The sequence below is a fragment of the Callithrix jacchus genome, chromosome 15, assembly GCF_049354715.1.
Source record: "Callithrix jacchus isolate 240 chromosome 15, calJac240_pri, whole genome shotgun sequence".
Taxonomy (NCBI): domain Eukaryota; kingdom Metazoa; phylum Chordata; class Mammalia; order Primates; family Cebidae; genus Callithrix; species Callithrix jacchus.
This window is the reverse complement of record NC_133516.1, coordinates 5,520,940-5,536,954: the sequence shown is the minus strand read 5'-3', so window position 1 is coordinate 5,536,954 and position 16,015 is coordinate 5,520,940. Positions and strand designations below refer to the sequence as shown.

The 16,015-nt window shown below is 41.6% G+C and overlaps 1 pseudogene across 1 annotated transcript in view; it reads right to left on the bottom strand.

Annotated features, from left to right (window-relative positions):
* Window positions 1-598: 598 nt before the first annotated feature.
* LOC144579461 (coiled-coil domain-containing protein 77-like) overlaps window positions 599-16,015 on the bottom strand; it is a 29,024-nt pseudogene continuing 13,607 nt past the window's right edge. Inside the window, exons 3-10 of the transcript XR_013527001.1 lie at window positions 15,218-15,317; window positions 13,694-13,766; window positions 12,079-12,167; window positions 10,370-10,518; window positions 4,862-5,081; window positions 2,440-2,565; window positions 2,197-2,349; window positions 599-1,451 (exon numbers count right to left, since the gene is read on the bottom strand). The product of XR_013527001.1 is annotated as a coiled-coil domain-containing protein 77-like (transcript). The remainder of the gene's footprint in view (window positions 1,452-2,196; window positions 2,350-2,439; window positions 2,566-4,861; window positions 5,082-10,369; window positions 10,519-12,078; window positions 12,168-13,693; window positions 13,767-15,217; window positions 15,318-16,015) is intronic.

The window sequence follows — 16,015 nt, the reverse complement described above, 5'->3', positions numbered from 1 at the left end:
CCCAGCACTTTGGGAGGCTGAGGTGGGTGGATCACAAGGTCAGGAGTTCAAGCCCAGCCTGGCCAACATGGTGAAACCCCATCTCCATAAAAAAATAAAATAAAACATAAAACATAAAAAAAGAAGAAAATTATTTAAAGTTCTTTCTTACTCCCAAATTCTCTAATTTTTGGAATTAGAGAGGAGGCCAAGGCAGGTGGATCACCTGAGGTCAGGTGTACAAGACCAGCCTGGCCAAAATGGTGAAATCCTGTCTTTACTTAAAACAAAAACAACAACAAACACACACACACACACACACACACACACACACACATTAGTTGGGCGTAGTGGTGAGTGCCTGTAATTCCAGGTACTTGGGAGACTGAGGCAGGAGAATCACTTGACCTGGGAGGCAGAGTTTGTAGTGAGCCAAGATTACACCACCACACTCCAGCCTGGGCAAGAGCGAAACTCTATCTCAAAACAAACAAACAAAAAACAAAAACCAAACTTGTACAGCAGAGGCCATAGAACAAGAGAGTAGGCTGAGCTGCAGGAGTCATTAACAAAGCATAAACATAGCATTGAGAAGAAGTTACAGAAAATTCAAATAGAATCTTTTAAATGAATTATTTTATTTAAAATAGAGACACCATTTTTAAAAAGCCATGTTACTGATAAAGTATCAAACTTTCCATATAAGGATTATTTCAGTTTCATTCACCCTTGACAAAGTGTCTCCTTTGTTTATCCAGATGGACATTTTGTTTGAGCAGAGTCTCTAGTGCCCTCTGGTGAAACACCATCAAATTGCCCAGAAATGCGATTGAGGTTCTGTGCGTGACGGAAGGTGAAATAGAATGAGCGCCTACTCCAATGTGACAAGTTGCGATGTGCTGACTTCTTCCTGAGCTCAGGAGAAAGGCAGCCTCCGTGAGTGCTTCCTTCTCTCTCTTTAGGGAAAGCGTTCTTCCCACAGACACTCAGTCAAGCTCATTGCAAAATACCTTCTTCCTAAGCTTTCATCATCACTGCCTTCTAAAAAAACCCAAAAACCTGTCATACAGACGGGATAAATAATGAAAGCTTCTCAGTCGTTTGGGATGAGGCCCCCACTCCACACAAATGTAAAATGACAGCAAAAATGATAAAGCAAGCTGAATATGAAGAAAAGCTTTCCTAGTGGTCCTTGATTCTTCACCCTGTCTTCATGCCACCACTCTAGTCAACTCAGGTCTACATTGTCTGGCAGCAGATGACCTTGTCCTGAGGTTTCAAGAAGCACACCTCTTCCAAATGGGGGCCATTTCCAAAAGTAGACATCAACAGACTCTAAGTTCATTTTCCAGACCAAACACTTTGGACTTAAGATTCTTCAATTCTCCTTGTATCTTATGTGCCTGTCTATTGCTGTCATGGACTTCACACAGAATGGTGAGATCCTGATTTGCCAGGGCATTAACTGTTACCTAGGGATTTGAAAAAAAAAAAAAAAGAAGAAGAAGAAGAAATGGGCAGAGATATCAGTCAAAAAGACAGCTATGCTGGCTCCTGTTTATGAGATTTTGAGTACATAAGATAAATTCCATCCTTAGTTTGTTCAGTGGCTAACTAAAGAGGGAAAATGTAGAATTAAGGCAGAAATCTCATGAAACTCCTTCCCATTCAATAAAGGAGCCTTGAAATAGAGATCACTGAACAATGGCGGAGGAGTAAGAGACCAGAATAAGCAATACCACTGGTAAATTTGTCAAAGAATCAAAGCAGGCATCTCCTTTTTCTGTAACTAACCTTGCTTGGAACATAGGCTAACTGGCTAAATCTCATTAAGAATGCCGTTGAGGCAACTTGTATTCTAAAAAGCTGTGTCTGCTGGAAAAAATTACTCTATCGCTCAATTACTCACTTTCCCCAACTGTAAAACAGACATAATTATTTAATCTACTTCTTGAATTAGGAGGGATGACAATTTCTGTTAAGTTTAGCTTACTTGGAAGTATTCACGATGCAGTCATTTAATGATTTCAGGGTATTTGTATTTTCTCTCTAGCATGTACTTGTTGAACCAATTTTCAGGGAGGCTTAAAGATGGTGATCTGTTAGTGTCTACTAGCAGGGAAACAGTGCATCCTTCTTTGAAGGAACCCTCGTGACCCAGTGTTCCCTCACTTCCACCTCTTTTCTCCCTTGCGGCAATTCAGCATCCACAATTACCTTATACAACATTTGCTCCAAGTCTTTCAGTTTCTGTCGGAGAACCTTAGTATCTGTCTTAAAGCCTTCTACTTCCAAGATACGTCGCTGCTCCACTGCTTCATAGCGTTTTGTCATTATCTGTAAACGTTTCCCCATCTTGTTAGCGCGATCCTAAATACAGGGAATGGGAAGGCACTTATGAAGGTGACGGAAGCATTTTCCCACTTCCTACTCCATTATAACTGGCAGACAATTCTGTACCTTAAAGATCTCACTCCTCATTCCCTCTTCCTCACAAATTCGGGCAAGTTCTTCTTCTAAGGAAATGCACTGCTCCTGGTACATATTGGACAGCTTTTTCTCTTGTACTAACTTATCTTTTAGGGACTGCAAATCAAAGGGACAAAAACCATTAATAATCAGTTATACAGTTTAGGTAATTCAAATAGCACTTAGATAAAGAAAGAAGGAAAACAAGAGATTTCCAAAGGTACAAAATGAGTTAAGGAACCAGATGACAAGAGCGTTGAGAAACATCTGAAAATTTCCTACTTCTAGACTAGTCTCTTAAGCCCTTATTCTAAAATGTATGCAATAGAAATTCAAACAAATATTTTTGCCTCTGGGAAGAGTCAGACAATGGAGCTCAGAAGCTGTCCCAAGTGAGACATTACAGTACATGTTTTGGGCTACATTTCTAAAATTCTTCTTTAAAAAGGAAGAAATATGAATAACACTTATTATACACGCTCCATTGAACAGTTAAAATGATCTTTTAAAAACCCAAATCAGATCATGTTACTTTTTTTTTTTGAGATGGAGTCTTATTCTGTTGCCAAGGCTAGAGTGCAGTGGTGCTATCATGGCTCACCACAATCCCTGCCTCCCAGGTTCAAGCGATTCTCCTGCCTCAGTCTCCTGAGTAGCTGGGACTACAGGTGTGCATCACCATGCCCAGCTAATTTTTATATTTTTAGTAGAGACGGGATTTCGCTATGTTGGCCAGGCTGGTCTTGAACTCCTGACCTTGTGATCCGCCCACCTCGGCCCCCAAAGTGTTGGGATTACAGGCGGGAGCCACCACACCTGGCCCATGTTACTTCTTTCACACAATCCTTCAAGGACATAACACTTCTGAGAGCTAAATTCACACTTCGTACCATGTTGCACAAGGCCCTCCACAATGGGCTGCTGCTGACCCTGCCTTCTTAAAGAGCATACAACTTCCTCCTTACTTATTCCTCTACAGCTAAGACACCAGCCTTCCATTTCCTTGAACATACTCCAAGCCTATAAATTTGCTTTTCCCTTTGCCAGGAATGCTCTTCCTCAAGGTCTGTATGGCAAGCTTAGTCCCATTTTTCAGGTCTGAACAAAAACACTAGATGTAAGTGTCCCTGGGTGTTCCTTCTATTAATACAATTGACTTCCAGCAACTTCATGTAGTCTTCATGTAATTCTTTTATTCCCTGAATACCACTTTTTTTTTTTTTAACAGAGGCTTGCTCTGTCACCCAGGCTGGAGTGTGGTGGGCGATCTTGGCTCACTGCGACCTCTGCCTCCCTGGTTCAAGAGATTCTCCTGCCTCAGCCTCCCAAGTAGTTGGGATTACAGGTGCCCACTACCATGCCTGACTAATTTTTTATATTTTTAGTAGAGATGTGTTTTCACTATGTTGGCCAGTCTGGTCTCGAACTCTTGGTCTCAAACTCCTGACCTCATGATCCACCCACCTCGGCCTCCCAAAGTCTTTTTTTTTTTTTGAGACACAGTCTCACTCTGTCACCCAAGACAGAATGCAATGGCATGATCTTGGCTCACTACAAACTGCCTCCTGGGTTCAAGTGATTCTCCTGCCTCAGCCTTCCAAGTAGCTAGGATTACAGGTATCTGCCACCACACCTAGCTAATTTTTGTATTTTCAGTAGAGATGGGGTTTCACACCATGTCGGGCTGGCTGGTCTCGAACTCCTAACCTCAGGTGACCCACTCACCTCAGCCTCCCAAAGTTCTAGGATTACAGGTGTGAGCCATGACGCCCGGCCTAATCTATAATTTTGTTAATTATTTGTTAATGTTTCTGTTTTTTTCTCACCCATTAAAATATAAACACCATGAGGGCAGACCTTGTTTAGATTATTTATTACTGTAACTCTGGAGCCTAACCCATAAGAGGAGTGCAATAAATATTTGTTGAATGAATTAATCAACAAGTCTAATATTTTAAATCCTCAAACACTGTAATGATCAGCTGTTCTTTGAAACCTAGTTCTTTTTTTTTTTTTTGAGACGGAGTTTCGCTGTTGTTACCCAGACTGGAGTGCAATGGCATGATCTCGGCTCACTGCAACCTCTCCCTCCTGGGTTGAAGCAATTCTCCTGCCTCAGCCTCCTGAGTAGCTGGGACTACAGGCACGCACCACCATGCCCAGCTAATTTTTGTATTTTTAGTAGAGATGGGGTTTCACCTTGTCGACCAGGATGGTCTCGATCTCTTGACATCGTGATCCACCCACCTGGGCCTCCCAAAGTGCTGGGATTATAGGCGTGAGCCACCATGCCCGGCCTGCTACAAGAGCTTCCTGGAGTGAATGGATCTTATATTACAAATTGTAGGTTATTTGGAATTCCTTCAACTCTCCCAGAAAAATAAATAACTTCTTTAAGACATAAGGACATTACCTTAATATATTCACTTTGGGCATGATGACTCTCATGCCTGATAGGCAACACTTTTCCAATTTTATCTTCTTTCTTCTTATACTTCACCCTATATTGCTTAATCTTTGACATCAAATGATCTTTTTCAAGCATCCATGACTTCTCTCTATTTTGGTTTTCAGATCTGAGTTGCAGAAAATCTTTGGTGCTCTCATAGAGCAGTTCTTGGGTATGGTGAAGACTAGGAAAGAAAGTATAAAATGCACACACGAGGATGCACACACAGCACACTTGAAAGCAAGGATTATTCCAAAATGGAAGAGAGTGGTTATCTTAAAATTGTATAATATATAAATTTTGTAAAATATTAGCAGTTTTAAAAATCTGATTACTGGCAATCTTACATATTTTACTGGGCAAAGTGTAATGTGTCTACCCATGCTCACTGGTTCATAGACTGGTCTTTACAGATATTTTCCTGAGTGCTAATTTCTGGTTTTATGATTGGAAGGACTGCAGGGATATTTACACATAGGCTGCATAAGTATGAGCCATTCCTAGGAATAAGACAAGAACTAAATCATGGTTTCTGACAAGTTAACACAAATTGTAAAGTATCAAAAACAGCTTTGCTTTTGTGTATGTTGTGTTCCATGTAGAACTGCCTGTATCAAAATCTTATCCTTTTTTATTTTAAAAATAACTTTTTTTTTGAGACAGGGTCTTGCTCTGTCACCTAGGTTGAAGTGCAGTGGCACAATCACGGCTCACAGCAGCCCCGACCCCCTGGGCTCAAGCAATCCTCTGTCTCAGCTTCCTAAGCAGCTGAGACTACCTCCCAGGGGGGTGTGCCAGCTTATTAAAAAAATATTTGTCTGTAAGGAGACAGGGTCTTGCTATGTTGCCTAGGCTGGTCTGGTCTGGGACTCCTGGGCTCATACAATCCTCTCACCTCAGCCTCCCAAAATTCTGGGATTACAAGTGTGAGCCACTGCACCTAGCTTCCTTTTTAAAAAGTCAACTTCCTACATGAAGTCATTTTCAACAACTTTAGCCTATTTTAGTTCCTCCATTCTCTGAAATTCCATAACAGTGCTAATGTTCTCATCTTATAATCCAATACTTGCTCACCTGTCATATTTTAACTGTCAACATGCACTTTTTCCCAGCCTGAGTGAAAGCATATACCTTATTTATCGCTTATTTTTGCCCCAATGCCATGAAATTGTCAAGGATAATACTAACTACTAGACATACACAGGCAGTAAACAGATTCTTGATGACTATTTCCTGAAATTTGGGGATAGACAATGTTTCTGTCTCTAAAAACAATACCCCTGGAAGCTAGCAACTCATCAGTTTAACATCAACACCTAGAAAAATGCTATACCAAATGATCTAACTGCTTGCGAGAATGTTAAATATCATGAAACAATCGCTATAGTTTTCTACTGAACAAATAATGTCGGATCCATTTAGTTATTTTCATAACAGATAAGAGGAAAATGATAGCATAGTGCCAAGCACACAGTAGAGTAAATGTCACAAGTTGAATATATGCAGTCAGGTATGTATGCATGTGTATAGAGAGAGATTGATTCAGTTACCACACGGATCTCCCCCACTTTCAGTGAGTTATTTTATTCTGTCTTACATTACGTTCTCAATTACAAACCGGGAAAGTATGGGGTTGTTAAAATACTAGTAGCTTGAAAGTGACACCCAAAGGGCAGTCATTAATGGCCTTGGATTTCATGCCATTCATAGGAAGATCTATCTAATGGAAGGAACCGATCACGTGCTCAGATGTGAAGATAATGCTAAACAAGGAAAGTTATTGATATTCTGGAAAAACATATAAAAAATGACAAATTACCGTGACAATTTAAAAATATCTGTCCCTTAGAAACAAAACTCAATGAAAAGTCAAGATGCTAAACTTAAGTGCAAAAATATTAAAAATAAAAATGAAAATGGAGAAATACTGGCCAAATGCAAACACATTATACTATGTTAAAAGAAACATAGCAGGCCAGGTGTGGTGGCTCACACCTGTAATCCCAGCACTTTGGGAGGCTGAGGTGGGCAGATCGCCTGGGGTGGGCAGATCACCTGAGGTCAGGAGTTCAAGACCAGCCTGGTCAACATGGTGAAACTCTGTCTCTACTAAAAACACAAAAATCAGCTGGGCGGGGTGGCGAGTGCCTGTAATCCCAGCTACTTGGGAGGCTGAGGCAGAAGAATTGCTTGAACCTGGGAGGCGGAGGTTGCAGTGAGCCGAGATGGCGTCACTGCACTCCAGCCTGGGCAACAGAGCGAGACTCCATCTCAAAAACAAAAAAACAAACAAAAACAGAAAAGAAAAGAAACATAGCTTGTAAGGGCCAGAAGACATTTTCTACCCTGCAATTTTCAGAGATCCTAATTTGAATATCATGTCCAATTTTAATCACCACACTTGACAATGGAGAAATAGACAGTAGAAAAGTTTGGGAAGACAGTAAGAAAATGATATAAGAATGAAGAATGTAACATGAGAAAATATTTTAAAAGGTAGGATGTTTATTGCACAAAAGCGATGGTAAGGTACAATTTGATAAGGACTGTTACGTATTCAACAAATATTTGCTGTGTGCCTATTGTGCACAGAGAGCAGGGCAGAGGCCACACAGCAAGACTCTGGGAACAAAGGCAGCATTATAATATGTGGTGATAAGTGTCACCACAGAGGCATGCTAAACATGGGAATAGGGAGAAGGAAGAACTGAAGTTGGCCTAGAGAAGTCATCAAAGAAGGAGGTGATGGAAGGTGCTGCCACGTAACAAGCGTCCCATAAACAATAGTTATAATTAGTCTGGCTGAAGCACAAGATGAACTACAGCAACAGGGGAGGAGCTGAGGCTGAAGGTTTATTTGATGTCAAATGATGATGTCCCTAAAAACGGATGCTAAGGTATCAGGACTTCATTATAAGGTAAGTGGAGACTATGAAATATTTTTAACCAGTTGATAATTCCTAACAGAGGAACTAATCATAGTAGTCAGGAGGACTGTAAGAATACAAAGGATCAGAGACAGGAAGAACAGGTAGATTATTGCAACAATTAAACAAAGGAATAGAGCTTGAATTAATGTAGTAAGAATAAGAACGCAGGGCTTGGCATAGTCGCTCATGCCTGTAATCCCAGTGCTTCAGGAGGCTGAGGTGAGAGGACTGCTTGAAGCCAGGAGTTTGAGACTAGCCTGGGCAACACAGCGAGACCCCATCTCTACAAAAAATAATAAAAATAAGCCAGGTCTGGTGGCATGCACCTGTAATCTTAGGTACCTGGAGGGCTGAGGCAGGAGGACTGCATGAGCCTAGGAGTACGAGGCTGCAATGAGCTATGATCACGCCACCGCACTCATACTCTGGGCAACAGACCCTGTCTACTGAAAAAAACAAAACAATGAGAGAGCAGAAAATGGACTTAAGAGCGTTTTTAGGCTTACAGTCCATAGTGTTTGGAATTAAGGAGTAAGTTTAAGAGTTGAAGATGATCTTGTGGTTTCAAGCATGGGAAACTGAATACATGTGATGCCATGAAACTAAATGAAAAAAAGTTGTAGGTTTGAGATGGGGACACGGGTATTTGTTGGAAGAGACAAACAGTGTGTGTGGTTTCAGTAATCATGAATTTGACAGGCTCAAACACCTTCAACTGAGGATGTCCTTGTGGCATAGGTCTGGCCTCTAGAACCAGACAAAAGGGTGAAGTGGTTAGACAGGTAGAAGAACCAAGAAAGACAGGTGCTGCAGAAATCAAGAAAAATGAATTCAAGGAGGGGCTGATCAGTGATGGCAAATATGCAGGAAGATACTAAATATAATAAGGACTGAACAGAGATATAACTGGTCTTAGAAGTTAAGAGGACGGCCGGGCGCAGTGGCTCATGCCTGTAATCCCAGAACTTTGGGAAGCCGAGGCAGGTGGATCACCAGAGGTCGGGAGTTCAAGACCAGACCAGCTAACATGGTGACACCCCATCTCTACTAGATATACAAAATTAGCGGGGTGTGGTGGCGTGCCCCTGTAATGCAAGTTACTTGGGAGACTGAGGCAGGAGAATTGCTTGAACCGGGGAGGCGGAGGTTGCAGTGAGCCAGGATGGCACCACAGCTCTTCAGCCTGGGCAACTGAGTGAGACTTGGTCTCCAGGAAAAAAAAAAAAAAAAAGTTAAGAGGTCAATGATGATCCCAGAAAGGGCATGCTTCATAAAATGGTGGGGATGAAATCAGACTGCAGAAAAGTAAAGAAAAGCAAGTGGGTCAGGAACAAAAACCATGAGGACAGAGTTTGCTATTTCTTGCTTTTATTTGTTTAGATTTTTTTTTTTTTTTTGAGATGGAATCTCGCCCTGTCCCCCAGGATGGAGTGCAATGGTGTGATCTTGGCTCACTACAACCTCTGCCTTCTGGGTTCAGGAGATTCTGCCTCAGCCTCCTGTGTAGCTGGGATTACAGGCACACGCAACCACACCTGGCTAACTTTTTGTATCTTTAATAGAGACAGGGTTTCACCATGTTGGCCAGGCTGGTCTTAACTCCTGACCACGTGATCCTCCTGCCTCGGCCTCCCAAAGTGCTAGGATTACAGGTGTGAGCCACCACGCCCAGCCTAATAATTTTTTAAAAGTATGTACATTATAGGAAACTGAAACACACAAGAAGCAAAGAATAAAGTCAGCCACAATCAGAGGCACTTTACAGTTTGTAAACTTGTTCTCCACTTGTTCTCGAGAAAGTTTGTAAACTGTAAAGTTTATAGGATGTTCTAAGTCTTTGTGTGTAGACACAACATCCAATTTTATGGGATTGAGACCGTACAGTATGTATCATGCTGTTTCACACATCATAGATATTTACCAATTCAAAATCCCAAAGCTTTTTGAGTATTTTGATAACCAAGAATACACTACACCAACTCAATCTGTTTGAAAAAAATAGAATCCTGCCTTTCTTGGGTCAAAAATTTCTTAGAAGACAAAAATGATGACACGTCTCTAGAAAAAAGCACTGGCAGAGTTCTGATGAAAATACTGAGTGTGCAGGTTTTTTGGTATAGATATGTAAACTCATCTTTTCCATATTCATGAAGGGGCAAACAAATGAAAAGGACCCTAGTACATTGAGTCAGACAGCACATCAGTGGATAAAATAACACTTTTTTCTTTTTTGAGACAGGGTCTCATTCTGTCGCCTAGACGTGAGCCACTGCACCCAGCCGAAGAACTTCTTAACCACCAGAAGCAAGCTAAAACGCTAAAATGGATTTAAAGGAGCAGGTGAAAAACTCATCAGCTCTTCAACAGCATGCCTAGAAAAGCGAGACACTCATCCACCTAGAGGCAGCTGTTTCTGAGGAAGACAATTTTTTCAAGGTTCCCTTCAGTTCTGTGACCCACAGTTGCTCAAGTACAAAATGTTAACGTTCAAGCCACTCAGAAAAATAAAACACCTGTTAGGCACAGCTTCTTAGACCCTCACTTTCTGGTTAGTTCTTTGATTTTGTCCTGATTTCTCTGGTGCTGAACTTGTACTTCCTCGAGGCGAATCCGTCTATCCTCCATGAGCCCTTCCACTTGTTCTCGAGAAAGTCTGGTCTGTTCTCCCAGCTGAGCCTGCAGTGCTTCCACCTAGACAGGCCAAAAAGTGTGAGAAATCCAGCCCTACTTCCACTTACTTCATACCTTTAGGAAAAGTGAGCCTTTCTCCAGAAAAATTAAAAAACAAACACAAACAAAAAGTCTCAATTCTAATCCTCTTCTTTGTTTTGAGACAAGGTCTTGCTCTGTCACCCAGGCTGGAGTGCAGTGGTATGATCATAGCTCACTGCAGCCTCAATCTCCTGGGCTCAAGCAGTCCTCCCTGCCTCGGCCTCCAGGAATACAGGTGTGTACCACCACGCCCAGCTAATTTTACTTTTATTTTTTGTAGAGATGGGGGTCTCACTATGTTGTCCAGGCTGGTCTCGGGTTATAGAGATGGGGTCTTACTATGTTGTCCAGGCTGATCTCAAACTTTTGAGCTCAAGAAATCATCTCTCCTTGGCCTCCCAAAGTGCTAAGATTATAGGCATTACCATGCCCAGCCCAATTCCTCTTAATGTCTTTTTTTTTTGAGACTGAGACTTGCTCTGTCACCAGGCTGGAGTACAGTGGCACAATCTTGGCTCACTGCAACCTCCAACTCCCTGCTTCAAGCAGTTCTCCTACCTCAGCCTCCTAAGTAGCTGGGATTACAGGCATGTGCCACCACATCCAGCTAATTTTTGTATTTCTAGTAGAGACAGTGTTTCACCATGTTGGCCAGAGTGGTCTTGATCTGCTGACCTCGTAATCCACTTGCCTCAGCCTCCCGAAGTGCTGGGATTACAGGCATGAGCCACCTTTCCCGGCCTCCTCTTAATGTCTTATAAATGGGGTTAGGCTACACAAGAGTAGATGCTTTGTCCACACAAAACCCAGCATCAACATTACACAAACAAAGCTACAAAATTCAATTTCCTCGACCCTGTGATTTGTGCCTTTTTGCTGTCTCCTTAACTGCCTCCCTTTTAAGACACCCTAGCTCCACAGAAACAGAACGACTCTTTTCTTAGTTTTCAGTTTCAACAAGTAGAGCAAAATGAATATAATATAATTTCCTTCTCTGTCTGGCTGCCATGACTCCACATGGAGACACTGGCCAAAGGTAAAAACTGTCATTTAAATCAAGAGACTTATCCTAATGAGGACAGAAACTTTAGTGCAATTAGATAAAGAATCATGGTTCCAAATGACACATAATAACCAGGAGGTTAATGGTTCATTACTTTCCCAGACTTTAGAACTCATGCACTAAATAAATGAATGTACCACCAAATGTTGATATATCAGCACAGACAAGCTTCCTTCTGCAACTCTCTGCATACCCCTAGGCCAGAGAATTCTCACTTTATAATGGTTTTGGTGGGTGGGGCTTAGCATATTGAATTAAAGGTGCAGAGTAGTGCTTTTAGAATGTTCCAATAGAAAAGGATGGTTTTAACATATAAGCTCGTGGAAATTAGGAATGACCACAATTTTCTTAATCACATGGTGCTTAAACGTAACCTGTGTGCAGTGAGATACTTACCACATGATACTGAAGATATGTTATATAAAGTTCAACTTGTGGATAAAAGCCATCTTGGTCTGCCAAAATACATTCTTTACCTGTAGGATCAGCATCTGTATGTCTCTTTGATAATGCCCAGAACTTTCTCCTCTTTCTCTTGATGGTCTTCTTTTGCTTATTTTAGGATCTAAAATAGAAAACAAAATCAATCAAGATTTTACCTAGCTTTTCCATCTGTTATTGAAATATCAGCATTTCCTGCGTAGAGGAGTTCAGATTCATTTACCTGTAAGGGAAGAAAAGGAGGAAAAAGGGAAAGATTGTAACTACAGGGCTTAACTTTTCGAATAGGAATCTCTATAAGGGAATCTGCTGGATGTCACCTAAATAATCATATTATTCATCTTCTGGCACAATCAACCACTAAATTTTCCTTAGAATAAACCACTAAAATAGTTGTGTCTATTTCTTAATAAAATTCTATTTAATCAGAATAAGGTCAGGTGCTGTGGCTCATGCCTATAATACCAGTGCTTTGGGAGGACAAAGCAGGACAATTACTTGAGGCCAGGAGTTCAAGGCCAACTTGAGTGACAGAGTGAGAACCCCACTCTACACAAAATAAAATAAATTAGCCACGTGTGGTGGTGCTTGCCTATCGTCCCAGGTACTCAGGAGGCTGAGGTGGGAGGGTCACTTGAGTCCAGGAGTTTAAGGTTACAGTAAACCATGATTGCACCACTGCACTCCAGGCTGGGTGACAGAGCCTGTCTGTCTCAATCAATCAATCAATCAATCAACAAACAGAATAAGAAAAACAAAACTTAAACATTTTGGTTATGACACATCACACAATTTTCAAAAGACAAGGTTATTTTTAAAATAAGGAAGACTAAAAATTGAACTGAGCAAAATTTAATTTCTTAGATGATTCGAAAAGCTCATTAAGACATTAGATCACCAAAGGCATCATCATGAATGTCAATTATCACTGTACAGTAGGAAAACATTTCCGGTTGTCTGCATTGTGATTTTCTTTTCTTTTTTTCTTATTTTTTTGAGACAGAGTTGGCCAGGTGTGGTAGCTCATGCCTGTAATCCCAGCATTTTCAGAGGCCAAGGCAGACAGATCACAAGGTCAGGAGATCCAGACCATCCTGGCCAACATGGTGAAACCACATCTCTACTAAAATACAAAAGAAAAACAAAACAAAACAAAAAACCACAAATTACCTGGGCGTGGTAGCATGCACCTGTAGTCCCAGCTACTCAGGAGGCTGAGGCAGGGGAATTTCTTCAACCTGGGAGGCGGAGGTTGCAGTGAGCTGAGATCATGCCACTGTACTCCAGCCTGGCAACGAGCAAGACTCCATTTCAAAAAAAAAGAGAGACTTGCTCTGTTGTGCAATGGTGTGATCTCTCCGCTCACTGCAACCTCTGCCTCCCGGGTTCAAGCAATTCTCCTGCCTCAGCCTCCAAAGTAGCTGGGATTACAGGCACCTGCCAACACGCTGGCTAATTTTTTGTATTTTTCATAGAGATGGGGTTTCACCATGTTGGCCAGGCTGGTCTCAAACTCCTGACCTCAGGTGATCTGCCCACTTCAGCCTCCCAAAGTGCTGGGGTTACAGACATGAGACACCATGCCCAGTCTGCACTGTGATTTTCAATTCTGCATCAATGAGAATTTCTAATAGGTTATATGGTTGTTACCTGCTTTGAAAGCTGAAGATTCATTCTGCTCACATTCACCCACAGCCTGGATAGTCTTTTGGAGAATGGTGACCTGAAGAAGCAAAAACTGGTATAGAAGTGCCTTCCTATAAATGTAATATTTTACTTTTCGATCTGCCTTAGTTCTGCAGATTGAAAACTCTAAGTTAAATTTGTCAAAATTGATATTATATAAGGATGTCATGCATATGAGAGGCCACGCAGGCAAAGTAACAAATTGGGTAAAACCCTGTGTTGACGATATAAACTTAAAGTTGGCCGGGTGGTGCCATGTGCCTGTGGTCCCCATTACTCAGGAGGCTGAGGTGGGAGGATTGTTTGAGCCCAGGAGCTTAAGGCTGCAGTGAGCTATGATCACTCCACTGCTCTCCAACCTGGGCAACAGAGTAAGACCTTGTTTCTAGAAAAAATAAAATAAATACCTAAATAAAATTGCAAGGCTATTTAGTAATACATGATTAAAAACAAACACAAAAATAGCTTGGGGCACAGTGATACTTGACTGTAGGTGGAAGGACGGTGCTTAAGCCCAGAAGTGTGAGTCTACCCCGGGCAACAGAGCAAGACCTCAGCTCTAAAAAAAATTAAAAAGAAAAAAACTTTTTAAAAGCAGCTCTTTGGTGGATGTGGTGGTTTATGCCTGTAATCCCCGCACATTGGGAGGGCAAGGCGGGCAGATTGCTTGAGCTCAGGAGTTTTGAGACCAGCCTGGGCAACATGGTAAAACCCTGTATCTACAAAAAATACAAAAATTAGCTGGGCATGGTGGTGTACACCTGTAGTCACAGCTGCTTGGGCTGAGGTGAAAGGATTGCTTGAGCCCAGGAGGCAGAGGCTGCAGTGAGCCAAGATTGCGCATTGCACTCCAACCTGTGTAACAGAATGAGACTTTGTCTCAAAAAAAAAGCAGTTCTTGACCAAAGACCCTTAGGAAATGGATATATACATATACAGATATGTATAAAAATGCTCAGAAACTGTTTATATAAGTGAAAAAAAAGAAATAGTATACATATACACATAACTATTTCTATAGGAATGGAAAAACAGATGGAAGTATATATACCAAACTATTAATAATGAATTATCTCTGTGGTATAGGATTATGAGAACCTGCCATTTTCATATGATAGATTACTATACTCTGTGTTTGTTTTTAATAAAGACCATGGATTAGATTTGCAATCAGCATAAACAAAGATTTAAAAAGCAACTTAAGTACCAAAACTGTCTCCCACACAGTCTGCTCCTGCTTTTCTCTCAATCTCAACTAAAACAGCCACCCCTCTGGGCTTCAGGTTTCTAAACAGTGAAAAGAGGTAAACAATGCTACTTCCCAAGGTCTTCAAACAAAAAAGGCTTTGAAAACTCAGGCAAACACGGCATTATGATAGCTAATTCTCCATCTGCCTTCTCTAGCAAATGCTAAAATTCTTCTGATGACGGGCCCTAGCCTGTGATCTGTAAAGCCACCCTCACCATGCTCCACCAAAGATTACTTACTTTGTGAGGAGGCTCCTTACAAAAATAGTTCACTTCTCCAGTGTCTGTTTCCACAAGAGCCAAGAGATTCTAGATCTTTCTTCTCTTGTCTTCTAGTTCCCTCTAATTCTCATAGAAAGCAAACACACATTATTACATGTCCCAAGTAAGTAACCTTTTCTGTTTAAAGGATCTCCCTTCTATTTTTTTAAACAATAGTAACCTCAAATTAAAGTTAAACCTCAAATTAAAATAGTAACCTCAAATTAAAACTGAATAGGATGTACCTAGACTTTAGCTCTACTTTGTAAAACATCAGGTATGTCCATTCAGAGAGAAGGGGCCAGGACATTTTGTGCTGATTCTAAAAGGGAACTGTAGTGGCTGCTGAGGAGCACTGCTCAGATCTTCTTTTTCTTGGCTTATGGGCTCATTCTGCCACCTGCCAGGAATGCTGTCTGCTGACAGCTTGTAGTTGAATCTCCAGCCAAGGGAACTGCCTCACCCCGGTTTCTGCCTCTCATTCCTTGGGGACAGCTCATATCCAGTGCCTGGTCAATGAGGGGGACACAAAAATCCAATCCCCTTGCCTCAGTTCAGGATATCTTTCAAGAGCCATCCCAGCTTCAGAGACCCCTGTGGTGTTGGCTGAGGCCTGCTGCAACTGAATCCCAGTTTAAGTTGCCTTACTTCCCAATACAATTCCTGCAAGCAAATCTCCAAGGCACAGTCTGTTTCCCAGAGAACCCAACCTAAGATAGCTCAGGTCTGGACTGGACCAAGGAGGCCAACGCTGAAAAGGGATTTCAGGCTGGGTGT